Genomic DNA, 17,240 nt, shown 5'->3' with positions numbered 1-17,240 from the left:
GTGTTCCATATATATACTGTATGTTACAATACCTGTTCTATTCAGTGCACGTGACAAATAAACTTTGATTTGATTGGGCAATTGTTGGGCAATAGTAAAGGGCTTACATGTGTTCCATATATATACTGTATGTTACAATACCTGTTGTATTCAGCGCACGTGACAAATAAACTTTGCTTTGATTTGATTGAGCAAAACTGTCACGAATCCCGCTTCCTGAGTCTGTTTTTGCCTGTGTTCTGTCCTGGAGTGTTTTTTCCGGTGTCCTGGAACGCACCCTGTCTGATTGCCGGGCGACGTAGCTAGTTGGAAAATCTCTGAGTACCCGCATCTGTATCCCATCAGATATCTGCACACCTGGTCCTGATCATCACCCCTCCACTTCATAAGCGCTGACCTGACATCCATTCCCTGCCGGATCGTTATCCATGAACAGTATGTTGTGCCAGCGTATCAGCCTCCAGTTTGTTAGAGTTTGTTTTGTTGTTTTGTACGTTTTGCTTGCCTTGAACTTACCTCCGTTTGTTCTGTCTACAGTAATTCACCCGGAACACTCACCCCATTCCTGCCTGGTCGTCGGTGGCGTCTGTTACTCCCTTGGATCTGCCTATTCATTCCCATCAACTCACCTCCGCTGCCCGCTCCGCCACCTGGATCTTTCTACCTCTACATTTAAACTTGTAAATAAATACTCACCTTCGACCTACTCTCCTTGTCCTGGTCTGCTTCTGGGTTCTACTTTAGAAAAAGCGTGACAAAAACATTGTCAAACAAAGTGTCACTATGTTTATATGGTCTCCTTTAAAACCTGGGTGTCCTCCAAAATATTCCAAAGTATTTCTCAGAGGATGTATAAATTATATAAGTTATTTAAAAAAATGTATATTCCCATGACAAGAAGAGAACCTGGCAGAAACGAATGAAATACACCTTGAGATTTAACACTAGCTAACTTGGGTAGGCTTCTTTTCTGGAAGTGTTTATGTTCTTGAAACTTCATCTATTCAAAATAATTTCTTGTAGGGGAGCTGAGATGTGGGTCTTTTGTCATTCACTTCTTGGCAGAAAGCAGTATACTGGAGACATAAATGTTATATACATGCTGTACCATAAACATGTATAGCAACACTAACAAAACGTTCTCAAAGGATAATAGCTAGTTTTCAGCTCTTGCCGCTCTAATTGTTGGCAAATATCCAAGTTGTGTTGGTTACAATGGATTTAAGAGGTCGAAGATGCTGCCACAACAGTTACTTAACCCAACTAATAGGTAGCTCAATCCTATCGGATCCATAAATATGTTCTGCCGCTAATAATTGAGCTCATACAGCATCTACACATATACAAACTGCCGTGTTATATAGATTACATGTATTCTCAGTGAAGAGGCAGAATCAATAAAACTCCTCAGCTCCAGTGTTTACTAGAAGTGTAGCTTAAATCTCATTAGTATGTAAATGGCACCATAATGGGTCAAAACAACGAGACCCTGTGGACTTCCACTCAGCATAATGTGGCCCTCCCATCGACAGCCACTGTTGCCGAGGAGAGGAGTTGTTGAAGAAGCCAGAACCCCGCCGGCCTCCCTGCTGATTCCTGCCGGCAATCAACAGCCTGGAGAGACCTGCGAGGGCTGCCTGGAGGTCAATACATGATCCACACACTTATCAACTAGTCTCCCAATAGCTGCCAGTCCGTTATGTTCTCCTTGCAAATTGCGAGGAGTACGGGCCTGCAAGTAGACACTGAGTGCTGTTGTCTTCCTCTCCCTGCTTCTCCAGTGACCTGAGTGGGCCTCACAGAGCCACATCCCGAATGACCATGTCTCCCAATGCAAGAGTCAGGCCATTTATATGCTATTCATTCCACTGCAGATTTGCATCTTATTTCCATTGCATGCCATGAAGGCAAAAAAAGGTCCAAGATGAAAATTACAACTTTTTTCTCTCTCCTGCAAATCAAGATGAGTGCTGGGCAGTGGTATGTTGATATCTTAAGGCCTCTGTAATCGTTCTCATCCTGTCGGAGAATGCCCTGCTGTGTGCACAACGGAGCCTTCAATTGGGAGGAGGTGGTGAAAGGGATTTGGCAGGAAGGGCCGCTGTTCACTATTCCCATTAATCGTGTTATTTTTTTTTTATTTTTTTTTTTTTTTCCAACGTAACGTTGTAATTGTGCTCCAAGGGCAGGAAAATGTGAATGCTTCCTGATGTGGAACGCATTTGTGGACGACGGGCAGTAATCTCGTCGTTCCTCCCAATGCCATTTCCATCTATTTCGACAGGGGAGATGGGGTTTGCTGGCGTCTGGAGTAGGCTAGTGCGCCATGGTGGAACTAAAAGACTGAATCAAGTGGCATGATCCAATTCTCCCTGTGGGGCCAGAGCTACAGAGACTAGAGATTATAGACTCACAATTCATGTCCTTCACGGAACCCCACTGGAATACGGCACCATAGGCACTCCATTCTGAAAGGGATGTGGAACTGTGCAAAACAGGACACGTGTATAGAAAGTAGAGACGTGGGAAGGTGGTCACTATTATTTTGTACTCTGAGTGACACTTGAGATCTAATGGTTCAGAAAAGCTCCATAGGACTCGTTTCATGATGAACATATATATAGGAAGATCCCTTGGAAATAATGAGCAGGTTGTGAGAGGGGCGGCCATTATGGAAATGTCATAGCACTCACAGGGTGGCTGCTGTAAAACATGGCTTTTCAGCACCTACAAACTACTTCTGTAGCCTATCTATTTTTGTGAGCAAAGACTCACAGGTGCTATTGCTACTGTGCCTTTAACATTACACATCCCTGAAGCTTTAATGAGCTGGCCTCTGATCCCATGTTGTCGATTCATTTAATTTCACCCAATCAAAAAAAGGCATGTCCTTGCCTTCGGAATGTCGACTGAACTCCGATACACTTCCCTCATTTTTCTGTTTGATTAATCAATAAATGCCCTGCATTTTTGCCCAATTAGTTTCACACTCTTCCCATCGATTAAACGGAGTAAAAACATATTCCATTTTGATGTTCATCAAAGGAAGTCCGATACTTCATCAGGTGGTATTGATCATTCCCAGTCTCCCTGAATGAGCTCTGTGTGGATGACCTCCATCATTTGGCTCACGGCTGGTTGCCGGACCCCGGACAAGGGGTACCGTCATTTGCTCCCCTATGATGCCTTTACGCCCCCCACCCCTCCATTCCCTTCATCACCTCCAGCTCTTCCCTCCCTGCTGTAATGGGATTGTTGCGAACCCCTGCTGCTGATAATGGAGGTGAGAATCCGTCCTTGGTGTCAGGATGCATCTCATCTCTCAGGTGTTAGCTGACCGCTAATGAGGACAGGCGCTGTCAAAGCCCAGCCCCCTGCAGCGAGAGACACACTGGAGGGTAGAATGAGCAGACCGTATCAGGTAAACAAATAGACTCTCCGGTCCATCCGCCACCTGTTATGAGCTGAGTATGATGAGGTAGATGGTTTCAGGTGAGTTCAAATGGCCACTTGGAAGGGCCCAATTAAGTGTATGGTATGTTTCCTAAGTACACCTAAGTGTCTGGTAGGCTACTATAGCAGTATGCGTTCAAGAATGTCATATGTAAGGTTTGTCAAGTGTCTTCCCCAAATGGGCAACATTCACTCCATGGGCATTTCCATCTAAAAGGACCCATGAGCACCAACATGTGAAGTTATTATGAGCATATCAAATTGGGTGTCAAATGAAAGCTAAGAGTTTATAGTTTTGGGATATAAAGGCATAGATACATTTTTCAACCATTTTTCATTTTTTTAAATAAGGCATAAGTAAATGATTTGATTTCTGGATGAACAGATGGAAATGGGCTCTTAGATAACATCTATCAAAAAATAGATGTTATCAACCATCAAATGCAACAAAAAACAATCGTGTAGACAGAAAAACCCTGCCAACTAAAATATCAACACTTAAATTTAGTTTTGAAGAAATTGTTACCTTCTGTAAGTTTAAGAAACAATGACTTGTGCTTTGTAAAACCCACATATCTATAAGATATTTTCTAATTTCTCTCCCTCATGTGGAGAGAGGATAGTGAAAGTTCACAGAATTAACAAGTAATGGTAGACCTACCAGTTAGTTATAGTGATTTTACTTATATAAAGTATGTTTATAAATTATTAAGTGATTAAAACTCATGATTCCGATACCAAAAACCGGTAATGGAATTACTGCAACTGAATTGGCTACAATGGGAAATCATAACAGTCACAAACCACAGTTGGGTCACCTGCTACTGTCTTCCCTTCCACTGGCATACTGTTAGGTTAAGCTCATAACTGTTTTCTTTGTATTTCTGTTATCAAACCAAGAGTGTTAAAACAGTCATGGACAACCCCTCCCTCTCCCACTATCTCTCTCTCCACCTCTCCTAGATCATACTGTAATCAGCATCCTCACCCCCTGACCACCGACTGACACCAGACGTCCATGGACGTTGAAAAGCAGTCAAGTTTGGACAAACCTACTCATTCAAGGGTTTTTCTTTATTTTCTACATTTTCTACATTGTAGAATAGTAGTGAAGATATCAAAACTATGAAATAACACATATTCAATAATGTAGTTACCAAAAAAGTGTTAACCAAATCAAAATATATTTTAGATTTTAGATTCTTCAAAGTTGCCATCCTTTGCCTTGATGACAGGGAGATTTTACTGTAATTATGCTAGCAAAGTTTGCATCTGCACACACTGTAAAACTTGTATGGAATTTCCACAGTACAATACCGTATAATACACTGTAAAATATAGTGAATGTGTTTTACAACATTAATGCTGTAGATTGCACTGCATTTTGAGTAAAATGTCGCAAAATGAGGTTATTAAGTGTAATTGGAAACCTCCTGTAAAAAATACTCTTAACATACTCTTTTTTTTTTTACAGTTTATGCCTTCTGTAGATTCAAATAATCCGTTTCAGGCACCAACCTCATGCTGTCTGGTGAGACACATGAAGCTCGGACTGTTTAATTAAATATCTTCTTGAAGCGGAGGTCAAGTGGAATAATATTTTCAGCAGCTGCTCGATTGGTAAATTCAAATGTTTCTAAGTATCTTTATTGCTAACCAATGTTGAAATACTGCATGTTATCTTAGCTAACCGAGCTAGCTAGCTGGCTAACATTTGCTAGCTAGCTAGTTGTGATAAAGTTGTGATGATAGGCTTCGCTGTACCACAGACTCTAAGTTCCATAGAGAAGAAACTGAGGGTAGGTTAGTGACAGTTATGTTTTCACCATTAAATTATATGGCTTGTTTCTAGTAGTTCAAAAGATATGACCCATATTACCGACACAATGTTTTTTTTAGTATTGACGGGCCGCATTTTAAACATTAACCAAGTCCTGGGCCGTTAAACTACTAGGGAGCCGCTAAAACCAGTGTGAACGACCAGTATTGTATCGAGGAGCATGCCGACAAACCTCTTAAGGATCAGACCCTTTTTTTTCACCTAAAATGACATACCCAAATCTATCTGCCTGTAGCTCAGGACCTGAGGCAAAGATATACATATTCTTGGTGCCATTTGAAAGGAAACACTTTGAAGTTTGTGGAAATGTGAAATTAATGAAGGATAATATAACACATTAGATCTGGTAAAAGATAATACAAAGATATAATTTTTCTTTTTTGTTCCATCATCTTTGAAATGCAAGAGAAAGGCCACAATGTATTATTGCAGTTTAGGCACAATTCAGATTTTGGCCACTAGATGACAGCAGTGTATGTGCAAAGTTTTAGACTGATCCAATGAACCATTTTATTACCGTTCAAAATGATGTATCAAGTCTGCCCAAATGTGTCTAATTGGTTTGTTATTCCACGTACATAACTGTGCACTCATCTAGCAATAGCATGGTATTCTTTCACTGTAATAGCAACTGTAAATTGGACAGTGCAGTTAGAGTAACAAGAATTTAAGCTTTCTGCCCATATAAGATATGTCTATGTCCTGGAAAGTTTGCTGTTACTTACAACGCCATGCTAATCACATTAGTGCACGTTAGCTCAACCGTCCCAGTATAGGGACACCGATCGCATAGAGGTTTTAAGGAGCAACAAATTTACAGCTGCACCATACAGGTTGCAAATAGTTGGGAAGAGATTTCCGATGTGCCGATTGCATGAACCGATACACAAAACAAGGGCGAATTCAAAACTAAGTTGTTCAATTTAAATTATTATCCAAAACTATTGCATCCAATAGAATGTTAATGAGGGATACAACCATCCCAGCTCTGCAGATTTTGCTGTGAAGGGACAGAATCATTAGAGCACTTGGTTTGGTAGTGCTCATATGTATCTTGTTTTCGGTTGCTAGTTCAGGAATGGCTGAATAATTGCAAAATTTACCTGGAGCTAACTCTGCAAATAGCACTGCTGGGTGACTTGAAAAGCCATAGTCAATCAATAATATAGTAATACTTTTAATTCATCTTTAATTTACAATCTGTAGAAACTCTGAGAATAGAAAGGTTCAGTCTTTTGTGAAACATTACAGCGCAGTTGAAAAATATATGACAGTTAGAAATAAGAAATCTATGGTTTTCAGAGGTAGATGGGAGGAGTTAAGGGTAGCTGAAGGGTGGGACAAAAATAATAATTAATGTAAAATATACTGTGTCAGTAAAATGCATATACTGTAGTATGAATAAGTTGTAAGTAGACACCTAAGAATTGTTGTCCATTATTTTACTCCAATTAGGAGATGGGTGCTAGTATTACGGTAAAATGATAAAGAAGGAAAAACATATTTAAAAAGAATACAGTGAAAAAAGAAAAAAGAAGAAGAACAGAAATACCTTATTTACATAAGTATTCAGACCCTTTGGTATGAGACTCAATTGATCTCAGGTGCATCCTGTTTCCATTGATCGTCCTTGATGTTATTACAACTTGATTGGAGTCCACCAATGGTAAATAAAACTGATTGGATGTCACGTTCGTCGTAGTGAGGAGACCAAGGCGCAGCGTGATAGGAGTACATTCTTCTTTAATAAATGAAGAACACTTAAACAAACTAACAAAATGAACGTGAAGCTAATTACAACGAGTGCTGACATGCAACTACACATAGACAATAACTGTGAGGGTGTTGGTGAATGGAAAAATGCGGAGTCAGGCGCAGGACACAAATATGAGTAAATGTCCGAAAGTTTACTCAAAATCAAGTAAATGTTCCAACAAGGAAACAATACAAAAATAATCCAGAGCACAAGAACACGAACCCACATGACAAACAATAACACACAAAACAGAGAGGGAAGTCAGAGGGTTAAATAAGGAACATAATTAATGGAATGGAAACCAGGTGTGTATGATAGCCAAAACAAAACGAAAATTAAACATGGATCGGTGGCGACTAGAAAGCCGGTGACGTCGACCGCCGAACGCCGCCCGAACAAGGAGAGGGACCAACTTCGGCCGAAGTCGTGACAATAACCCACAAAACCAAAATGGAAAATGGAAACCTAAATAGGATCCCCAATCAGAGACAACGATAAACAGCTGTCTCTGATTGAGAACCAATTCAGGCCACCATAGACTTATAATAAACCTAGACTAACAAACACCCCTAGATATACAAAAAAACCTAGACAGGACAAACAAGCATACCCACCCTCGTCACACCCTGACCTGACCAAAATAATACGTAAAAAAATAGAAAACTAAGGTCAGGGCGTGACATTGGGCATGATTTGGAAAGGCACTTAACTGTCTATATAAGTTGACAGTGCATGTCAGAGCAAAAACCAAGCCATTAGGTCGAAGGAATTGTCAGGAGACATGATTGTGTCAAGGCACAGATCTGGGGAAGGGTACCAAAACAGGTCTGCAGCATTGAAGGTCCCCAAGAACACAGTGGCCTCCATCATTCTTAAATGGAAGAAGTTTGGAACCACCAAGACTCTTCCTAGAGCTGGCCGCCTGGCCAATCTGAGCAATCATGGGAGAAGGGCCTTGGTCAGGGACGTGACGAAGAACCCAATGGTCACTCTGACAGAGCTCCAGAGTTTCTCTGTGGAGATGGGAGAACCTTCCAGAAGGACAACCATCTCTGCCGCACTCCACCAATCAGGCCTTTATGGTAATGGTAGAGTGGCCAGACGGAAGCCACTCCTCAGTAAAAGAGTACATGACAGCCCGCTGGAGTTTGCCAAAAGGCACCGAAAGGACTGACCATGAGAAACAAGATTCTCTGGTCTGATGAAACCAAGATTGAAGTCTTTGGCCTGAATGCCAAGCTTCACGTCTGGAGGAAACCTGGTTAGAATGGTGGTGGCAGCATCATGCTGTTTTGCGCTGGCACAACCCGTCCTGGCTGGGTGCTCACTTTCGCACGGCAAGTGCGAGGAGCTGGCACAGAACTTATCGGGCTGTGGATGCGCACTGAAGACACATTGCGTATCTCCGCAAAGCATGGTGCCTTCTGCCCCCCCCCCCCTTAAAAGATTTAGATGCACTATTGTAAAGTGGCTGTTCCACTGGATGTCATTAGGTGAATGCACCAATTTGTAAGTCGCTCTGGATAAGAGCGTCTGCTAAATGACTTAAATGTAAATGTAAATGAAGGGTCACACGCTCCTCAAAGCGACTGTCTTGCTTCAGACTGCAACCCCTCCAAACTCTTTCGTCCCTCTCCACTGCCAACCACTCCTTGCTCAAACGGTCAAAGATTTCCTCCTCGGTCTCAGACTCACCCCTCAGCACCGACGCGCACGTCATCTGCCCCCCCCCCCCCCAAATAAAATTGGGGCTGCCTCTCAGGTTTCCATTGTGTCCTCTCCTCCTGACCACGCTGCTTGGTCCGTTTGTGGTGGGATCTTCTGTTACGTGCGTCGGTGGAAGGAGACCAAGGTGCAGCGTGGTAGACGTACATTTTATGATCCCCAAGCCTAAGTATGATCCCCAATCAGAGACAACAATAGACAGCTGCCTCTGATTGGGAACCATACCCGGCCAACAAAATAGACAACCTAGAATGCCCACCCAAATCACACCCTGACCTAACCAAATAGAGAAATAAAAAGGCTCTCTAAGGTCAGGGCGTGATATTAATACAGTATGCTGAATGAATGGGAGAAACTGAGGATATTGTGTGTGGATTGATGGGGGGTGAAAACAATTTAATCCATTTTCGTATAAGGCTGTAACGTAACAAAATGTGAAAAAGGTCAAGGGGTCTGGGTTTTGATGGTGTACGACAGTTGACCTAAGCTTATGAGACATTAATAAGTCATGTTCTTCAAAAATCAATGGGTACATATAATTCATTTACAAGTAAAAAATTGATGTCGCAATTGCAGATTGCCCCTTTAAATCTTGGTTGCTATGTGATGTTATGTCTGTATTTAATAATTGCAAGTAGACATGCTACTCCATCATTGCTCTTTCATTTTCTCAACCATTTTGGATCGTGTGGCTTTAGCAGCAGTACTGGTCAATACACAGCCAGACAGATCAATATTGGAATGGCCAATTCATTAAACAACAAATGCATAATTTTCATTCCAATGGCTCTGGAGAGAAGAGAGGTAACATACCGTAAGAACTGCAGCTTTCTTAATCTGACCTTTGACCTCTGTTACAGGTAACAGCTCTCTTATTATGCAAGTGTGATATGAATCATGCCATCAAGCTAAATAATTGCATGGAGTCTTTTTAAACAGTTTATTATACAATTTTAAAAACATTTAGCATAATTTCACATGTACTGTACATACTGTACTTGTGGTGTTGGCTGGCTGTCTTAAGGATACAGTATTTTGTTTGTTTCCCACATACATCAACAAGCATCCTCTGGCTTCATTGGATCTGTTATATGAGGTATGATTTCATTCTCTCATATCGGCTTTACATGCTCAGTGACCTATCACCGTAAATGCATGTTCAACACGAGTTTGTTGACGAGTAAAAAACGTTCATCAAAAGGTTCTGAGACCTCTGTAGCTTACTTTGCTAGTACCTTTTGATGGGAACCACATCAATTATGCATGTCCTGCGCGTTCGGCCTTAATTTAAACCCCAATGTTGTACACCAGCGGCTCAAGATATTTGAACACACAATCAATAATTCTCCATCAGCCAGGGAGCTTACAAGAGGCCCATGTGGCATCCTTTGAAGCCGTCTGACAAGTTAAACCCGGTCCGGTTTCTGGGAGCACTAATGGTCACCCTCTTAGGAGAATATGACGTGTCCTGTTGTAAGTCTCTTTTTATTTTCATGCTGCACAATTGTATCATATTGGGGGTATTACAGGGATCAGTCCCGTGTTAAGTCCTCGAAAGTCGGCATTGTTCAGGGAAAAAAAGGAAGGGATTCCTCCCACTTTGAACACGGTATCAGCTCAGCAAGGCAAGAAACAAGATCCATTCCAGCCCGGCTGAGCTTTGAAGAGATGACGGTCCGTATAAATTCCCTACTAATGCCTTGACTTATAAAAATTCCAATATTTTTGGGTTGGGATTGTGCCCTGTGGCTATCTTCTCCGACAGGAGCCGGAGTCAAAGACTTGGAACATTGTTGCTAATGAAGCCTGTTAATTCCTTGAACAAGCCATTGATCAATTAGAAACACAGCTTCTTATGCATCCCTCTGAGTCTCATATAGAGTTCACTTTGATTGATACACGGATACTACCTACAACAAAAGCCATCCCCCCAGGAAGGGCCAAGGATTTCTCCAACACAAGTCCGGAAAACATAAAAAGGTTTTCTTGAATTTTTTATTTTCTTTCTTTCTTGGTTAACAGTAGCCAGTCAGTTACAGACCTACAGGGGAGGGCTGTTCATCTTGTGCAACTCAGAGGCAATCCTGTTCACAGGATGTCTGTGAAATTGCTTGAAGACAATCACAGACACACTCATCATGCTCCAGTGTCCATCCTTCTGTGGACAGCCACTGGCCATAGCAACATTCCAATTCAATTCAGTACACCAATCGTTACCGTAAAAAAGATATGGGCTTCTGCACGGCACTAATGTCAGTGAGATAGAGACATAAAATCAATCAATTAATCCCGGAGGTTTAAGAAACTATCTAGAGGCCCCAATGACCTAGGGCTAATACAAAAGATACAATTTAGGGGGGGGGGGGGGTCCTGGGGTTGAAACACCTATAGACTCACTCAGAATGTATGTGTAGCTGCTATCCATCTTACAGCTCTACTGTAAATCTGATTGTTCCATTTAAGAAGACAGGATTTTGTCTTGTTCAGCCCTAATAGAGAATGAAGGAGGCATTGTTTATGTGTCGTCTACATTTTTCTGACATGTTTTTCCGAATCAAGATGAATTCGCTATGTATACCGTTGAGCTGTGATTATGTTTTAGCAGTGCCTACAGTATCAGCCAAAACCAACTGTAAGTGATTCTCTTCTGTCCTTTATTTAGCATCTAAATTGAGTTTGAGACAAAATAAACCCACTAAGAACATCTGTTAACTAGAAGAAGAGGTTTGTCATCGCAGCATGATGCAAGAATTTGATAGTCTAGTTGCTTGAGAAAGGTTCCCGTCTGACAACTTTCAGCACTTCCGCCACCACTGCTCAAGCCTAGGGGACAGCTCGCCTCGGGTAGCAATCGGTGCTTCCTGGAATGGAACCTCCAGTCTGCCTGGTTGCCAGGCAGACTGTTTGTTCTCCAGGAGTGGTGTCAGTGAAAACACTCAAGATTCCCCAAAGAGGAACTGCTTACAACCAAAATGTGTGCTGTTGCGGGTAATCAAGGACCAGAGTTCAGAAACGCTGTTTTAGTCTGTCATCAGTAATCAAATATTCCTCCCTTTCTTTTCTTTTTCTTCACGATGTGCAATACCCATATCAGGTTGTCTCTTTTCACTTTAGCTGGTGAGTCAGAGAGAAGCAGTTTGAGCGAGGTGGTTCGAGTTTACGTTCAAGCTGTTTACACTCAATAGTAAGATTTATACTTGTTATAAAATACAGAGTAGGGTGTTTAAAAACTTCTTTGGGATAGGTGGGGCGCTAACATCCGGTGAAATTGCAGAGCGCGAAATTCAAAATGCATTTTTTTTTATATTAAACATTAATGAACATACACGTGTCTTACATCATTTAAAACCTTAACTTCTTGTTAACTTCACTAGGGTAGGGGGCATCATTCGGAATTTTGGATGAAATGCATGCCCAAATTAAACTGCCTGCTTCTCGGGCCCAGAAGATATGATATGCATATAACTGGTAGATTTGGATAGGAAACACTCTAACATTTCCAAAACTGTTAAAATAGTGTCTGTGAGTGTAACAGAACTGATTCGGCAGGCGAAAACATGAGAAAAATCCATTCAGGAAGTAGTAGTTTTTTTGGTTTTGTAGTTTTCTATTCAATGCCATTACAGTATCCATTGACTTAAGACTCAAATTGAAGTTTCTATGCCTTCCACTAGATGTCAACAGTCTTTAGAAATTGTTTCAGGCTTGTATTCTGAAAAATTAAGAAGTAAGAGCAGTCGGAATGAGTGGACCCTAAAGTGTCACAGAGCTTTTTCATGAGCGAGACCAAAAGAGTGCCTTTTTGTTTACCTTTTAAATTGACAACGTTATTGTCCGGTTTAAATATTATTGATTATTTAGGCTAAAAACAACCTGAGATTTGAATATGAACATCGTTTGATATGTTTCTCTGAACTTTATGGATGCAATTATTTTGTCTTCCTGTTTTGATTGCGTTTGAGCCTGTGGATTACTGAAGAAAACGCGCGAACAAAACTGAGGTTTTTGGATATAAAGAGACTTTATCGAACAAAAGGAACATTTATTGAGTAAATGAATGTCTGCTGAGTGCAACCATATGAAGATCATCAAAGGGATTAATTTTATCTCTATTTCCGGCCTTTTTTAACTGTTCTACTTGGCTTGCTACTGTTTGTAATGATTTGTCTAGTGGGCTATGTTCTCAAATAATCGTAAGATATTCGCTTTCGCCGTAAAGCATTTTTTTTCATCTGACACCGGGGTTGGATTCACAAGAAGTTAATCTTAAAACTATGTAAAATATGTTTTGTTTTCTGAATTTTTATAATGAGTATTTCTGTATTTGAATTTGGCGCCCAGCAGTTTCACTGGCTGTTGAAGAGGTGGGACGCTACCGTCTCGCGTACCCAAGAGAGGTTAATCCAATCGCGTTGTCAGATTTAAAAAATGGCTTTACGGTGAAAGCATACCATGTGATTATCTGAGGACAGCGCCTCACACACAAAAGCATTAAAAACATTTTCCAAACCAGCAGAGGCGTCACAAAAGTCAGAAATAGCGATAAAAGAAATCACTTACCTTTGAAGATCTTCCTCTGTTTGCAATCCCAAGGGTCCCAGCTACACAACAAATGGTCGTTTTGTTCAATAAAGTCCTCGTTCAACGTGTATACAAAGGTATCCCAAAGGTTACCAATAAACTTTGTCCAAACAAGTCAAACAACATTTCTAATCAATCCTCAGGTACCCCAATATGTAAATAAACGATACAATTTAAGACTGAATGTAGTATGGTCAATACCGGAGATAAATAACGAAGTGCGCGCCACAAGACTACAGTCCAAAATGAGGGCCATCTTGAAAAGCTACAATTACTAAGTCATTTTTCAAAAAACAAGTCTGAAACCCTTTCTAAAGACGATTGACATCTAGTGGAAGCCATAGGAACTGCAATATGGGAGGTATTCATTTGAATCTCCCATAAACAAGGATTTGAATGGGCTGTGACCTCAAAAAAATAATTCCGGATGGATTCTCCTCGGCTTTTCGCCTGACATATCAGTTCTGTTATACTCACAGACATTATTTTAACAGTTTTAGAAACTTCAGAGTATTTTCTATCCAATACTACCAATTATATGCATATCCATGCATCTGGGCCTGAGTAACAGGCAGTTTACTTTGGGCAAGTCATTCATCCACATTTCCAAATACTGCCCCCTATCCCTAAAAAGTTATTATGTTTTTTTGAGGTAATTTAAGTTGATTTCCTGTCCTGTCTTGTAATCAACCATGTAAACTTTTTTTTACCGTGTACCTAAATAACATTGACCGCAAGGGTACCCACTGACAAACAGACAACAAACTGCAGTCAAAAGTAAGAGGTTGTAGGTCTCTGTATCCTGCCCCATCCCTTTATAACAACCATCGCTAGGGTGACCATAATGTGAAACAGTCAAGTAACTGTCAGCCAAGACAGTGCAATGTGGACAGTGGAGAGAGAGAGAGATAATATAAACAGACCGTAACAGGTTTGTTTTCTGAGGTGTCAGGTTCCTTGGCCAAGTTCTAAGTTTATGGTTGTCTGTGAGGTCTATCCTGTTTGGTTTGGCACCTGCGAAGGGCCACAGCAATACATTCAAGGGAGTGCTATGAACCATTAATTAGGCTGGCAAATGGAGCTCGTAATTTGGCAAGAGGCAAAGCTCACAGCACTTTGAATTGCAGATATAGAGCAGCGCTGAGAGAGAGAGAAACAAATGCCAGACTAGTCTGATGTCCCTCTGAAAGAATAGGGGAAATATTTTCTGTCCTTCTGAAAGCTTCCCCAACAGCTACTAGTCCCGATGCAAAGCAAGAATAACGTTTCACCTGGCTGTTCTTCCTTTAATTCTGTCTGCTCCAGAGTGGCAGGGTATGAAAATGTCTCTCTTTGTGGCTAGGACCTGCGTGCAAGTGGGTAGACAATAGAGCGTGGTATTTTATTAAAACAACTTGGAAGCAAGCTGTTTTCCCTCCATCTGCATCAAATCAAGGGGCTATTTGATTGCGGGGCTACGCCGCTTCAATGAAGTCCGCCCAGGAGAGGGACTTCTCATCAGTCTCTCCATAGGCGCTGTCGATAATGGAAGACGGGAAGAAGAGAAAAAAAGAACGAGGAAAAGTTACAGGCTGCATCTACAATCTACAGAGCTTTGTACTATGGCCTTGCCCATCAGCAGGTTGACATTTATTATAATGAGTCTTGTCCTGGAGGCAGAACTGAGTGATTTCCCCTTAGGTAGGCCAGCTGCAAAGTCAAAATTGTCTATATTGTGAAAATATATGAAAAAAATATATATAATTTAAGCTTTATTAATTTAAGGTTAGGTACTAGGGTTATCACTGTGGTTAAGTTTGGGGTTAGGTTTAAAAATCATGACTTTATTATAATGAGTCTTGTCCTGGAGGCAGAACTGAGTGATTTCCCCTTAGGTAGGCCAGCTGCAAAGTCAAAATTGTCTATATTGTGAAAATATATGAAAACAAAAAATATAATTTAAGCTTTATTAATTTAAGGTTAGGTACTAGGGTTATCACTGTGGTTAAGTTTGGGGTTAGGTTTAAAAATCATGACTTTGTGGCTGTGCCAGCTAGTGACCATCACTGTGCCCTTTGGTTAGGCCCTGAATGAGATGGAGAGGTTACTGTAGTGGGACATGTGGTGCTACTGCAGAAACCCAAGTCAGGAGGGGCCAGTAACAGATCTCCCCTAGCCAAAACACATCGGTACTACATTTTGCTGGAGGGGTTGTGCTGCATGGAGGTCCAGGGAGTGAATTCGATCAATTTCCGACTGCAAAATGGGCCCTCCATATATATATATATATATGAGAGAGAGAGAGAGAGAGAGAGAGAGAGAGAGAGAGAGAGAGAGAGAGAGAGAGAGAGAGAGAGAGAGAGAGAGAGAGAGAGAGAGAGAGAGAGAGAGAGAGAGAGAGAGAGAGAGAGAGAGAGAGAGAGAGAGAGAGAGAGAGAGAGAGAGAGAGAGAGAGAGAGAGACACACTCCCATATCTACTGGGTGAAATACCACAGTGTGCAATCACAGCAGCAAGATTTGTGACCTGTTATCACAAGAAAAGGGCTACCAGTGAAGAGCAAACACAATTGTAAATACAATCCATATTTGATTTATTTTTCCTATTGCACTTCACTACTCACTATTGTGAGTGTAATGTTTACTCTACATTTTTCATTGTTCATTTCACTTTTGAAATAAACATGCATTCCAGGTGACTACCTCATGAAGCTGGTTGAGAGAATGCCAAGAGTGTGCAAAGCTGTCATGAAGGCAAAGGGTGGCTACTTTGAAGGACCTCAAATATAAAATACATTTTGATTTGCTTAACACTTTTTTGGTAACTACATGATTCCAAATGTTTTATTTCATAGTTTTATGTCTTCACTATTATTCTGTAGTGTAGAAAATAGTCCAAAAAATTAAGAAAAATACTTGAATGAGTAGGTGTGTCCAAACTTTTGACTGGTACTGTACATGCATACATACTCTCACACACACATCCACTGCTGACTCCTTAGAGGCCTATTGAGGTGAGACAATGAAGGATAGGACAGTGACCTAGCTAGCCAATCCCCTAGCAGTAATTCGATATAGCCCTCCAGCCACTTGATAGACATTAACCTGGGGAGGTGAGATGTGTGGGCTGGCTGGGGGAAAGTGGTGCTATCACACATCGCCCAGTGACTCCTGCATCCTTTACAGCCGTAAGGCTAACGAGTGGAAAATCACACAGACATGAGGAGGTGGAGGTTGTCAGCTAAAATCAGAGGTGCAGTGATATTTCTTTTAGGTGATTGAGTGAAAAATAAAAACATAAATGTGACCCACCACCTGGATTCAGTCCTATGTAGCAACATTTGAAATTGTGTTTTTTACATTGGATAAAAGTAGAGACTCAGAGCTAGAAAATTATATAGCATTCACTAAAGTTGAGGAACAATGGGTAAGTTTTTTGCTTTGAAAGTTGATAAACTTGTAGCCCCACTTTTGAGAAAATGGCCCTTGAATGTTTTGGTACACATACTGGAGACCTCGTCTTTGTCTACACCCATTCAGCATCGTTCACACCCTCTTAAGCGTTAGACCCACCCATCTCTTTAAGGATTCACATGTGAGGCCGTGTGCTAAACAGAGTGAGTAGTGTAGTGAACAACCAAAGATTTTCAAGGCTAAAAAGTGGTGAAAGTAGTAGCCTACATTAAGGAAAAACTCCAGGTAAAAATACACCTAGTCCTTGGCCCTATATCCTCATCTGACTTGGGTGCAGGTCATGTTGTTCTTCACATTACTGTCTCTGGTAAACTCACAATATATCAAATAATATCTACGTTTTTTTTGCACTTGCACGGTATACAGAAGGTGTAAACAATATAGTGAAATAGTTACTTGCATATTTGCATAGTAGCAATCTCAAAAACAGAAAT

At 41.0% G+C, this 17,240-nt stretch overlaps 1 long non-coding RNA gene across 1 annotated transcript; it reads left to right on the top strand.

Annotated features, from left to right (window-relative positions):
• Window positions 1-251: 251 nt before the first annotated feature.
• Window positions 252-707, top strand: LOC129813418 (uncharacterized). The gene is made up of 2 exons (XR_008753159.1): window positions 252-435; window positions 538-707. It is a non-coding gene; the product is annotated as an uncharacterized LOC129813418 (long non-coding RNA).
• Window positions 708-17,240: the final 16,533 nt, after the last annotated feature.

The sequence above is a fragment of the Salvelinus fontinalis genome, chromosome 16, assembly GCF_029448725.1.
Source record: "Salvelinus fontinalis isolate EN_2023a chromosome 16, ASM2944872v1, whole genome shotgun sequence".
NCBI lineage: Eukaryota > Metazoa > Chordata > Actinopteri > Salmoniformes > Salmonidae > Salvelinus > Salvelinus fontinalis.
The sequence above is the reverse complement of the archived record's forward strand: the minus strand, read 5'-3'. Positions and strand labels throughout refer to the sequence as shown.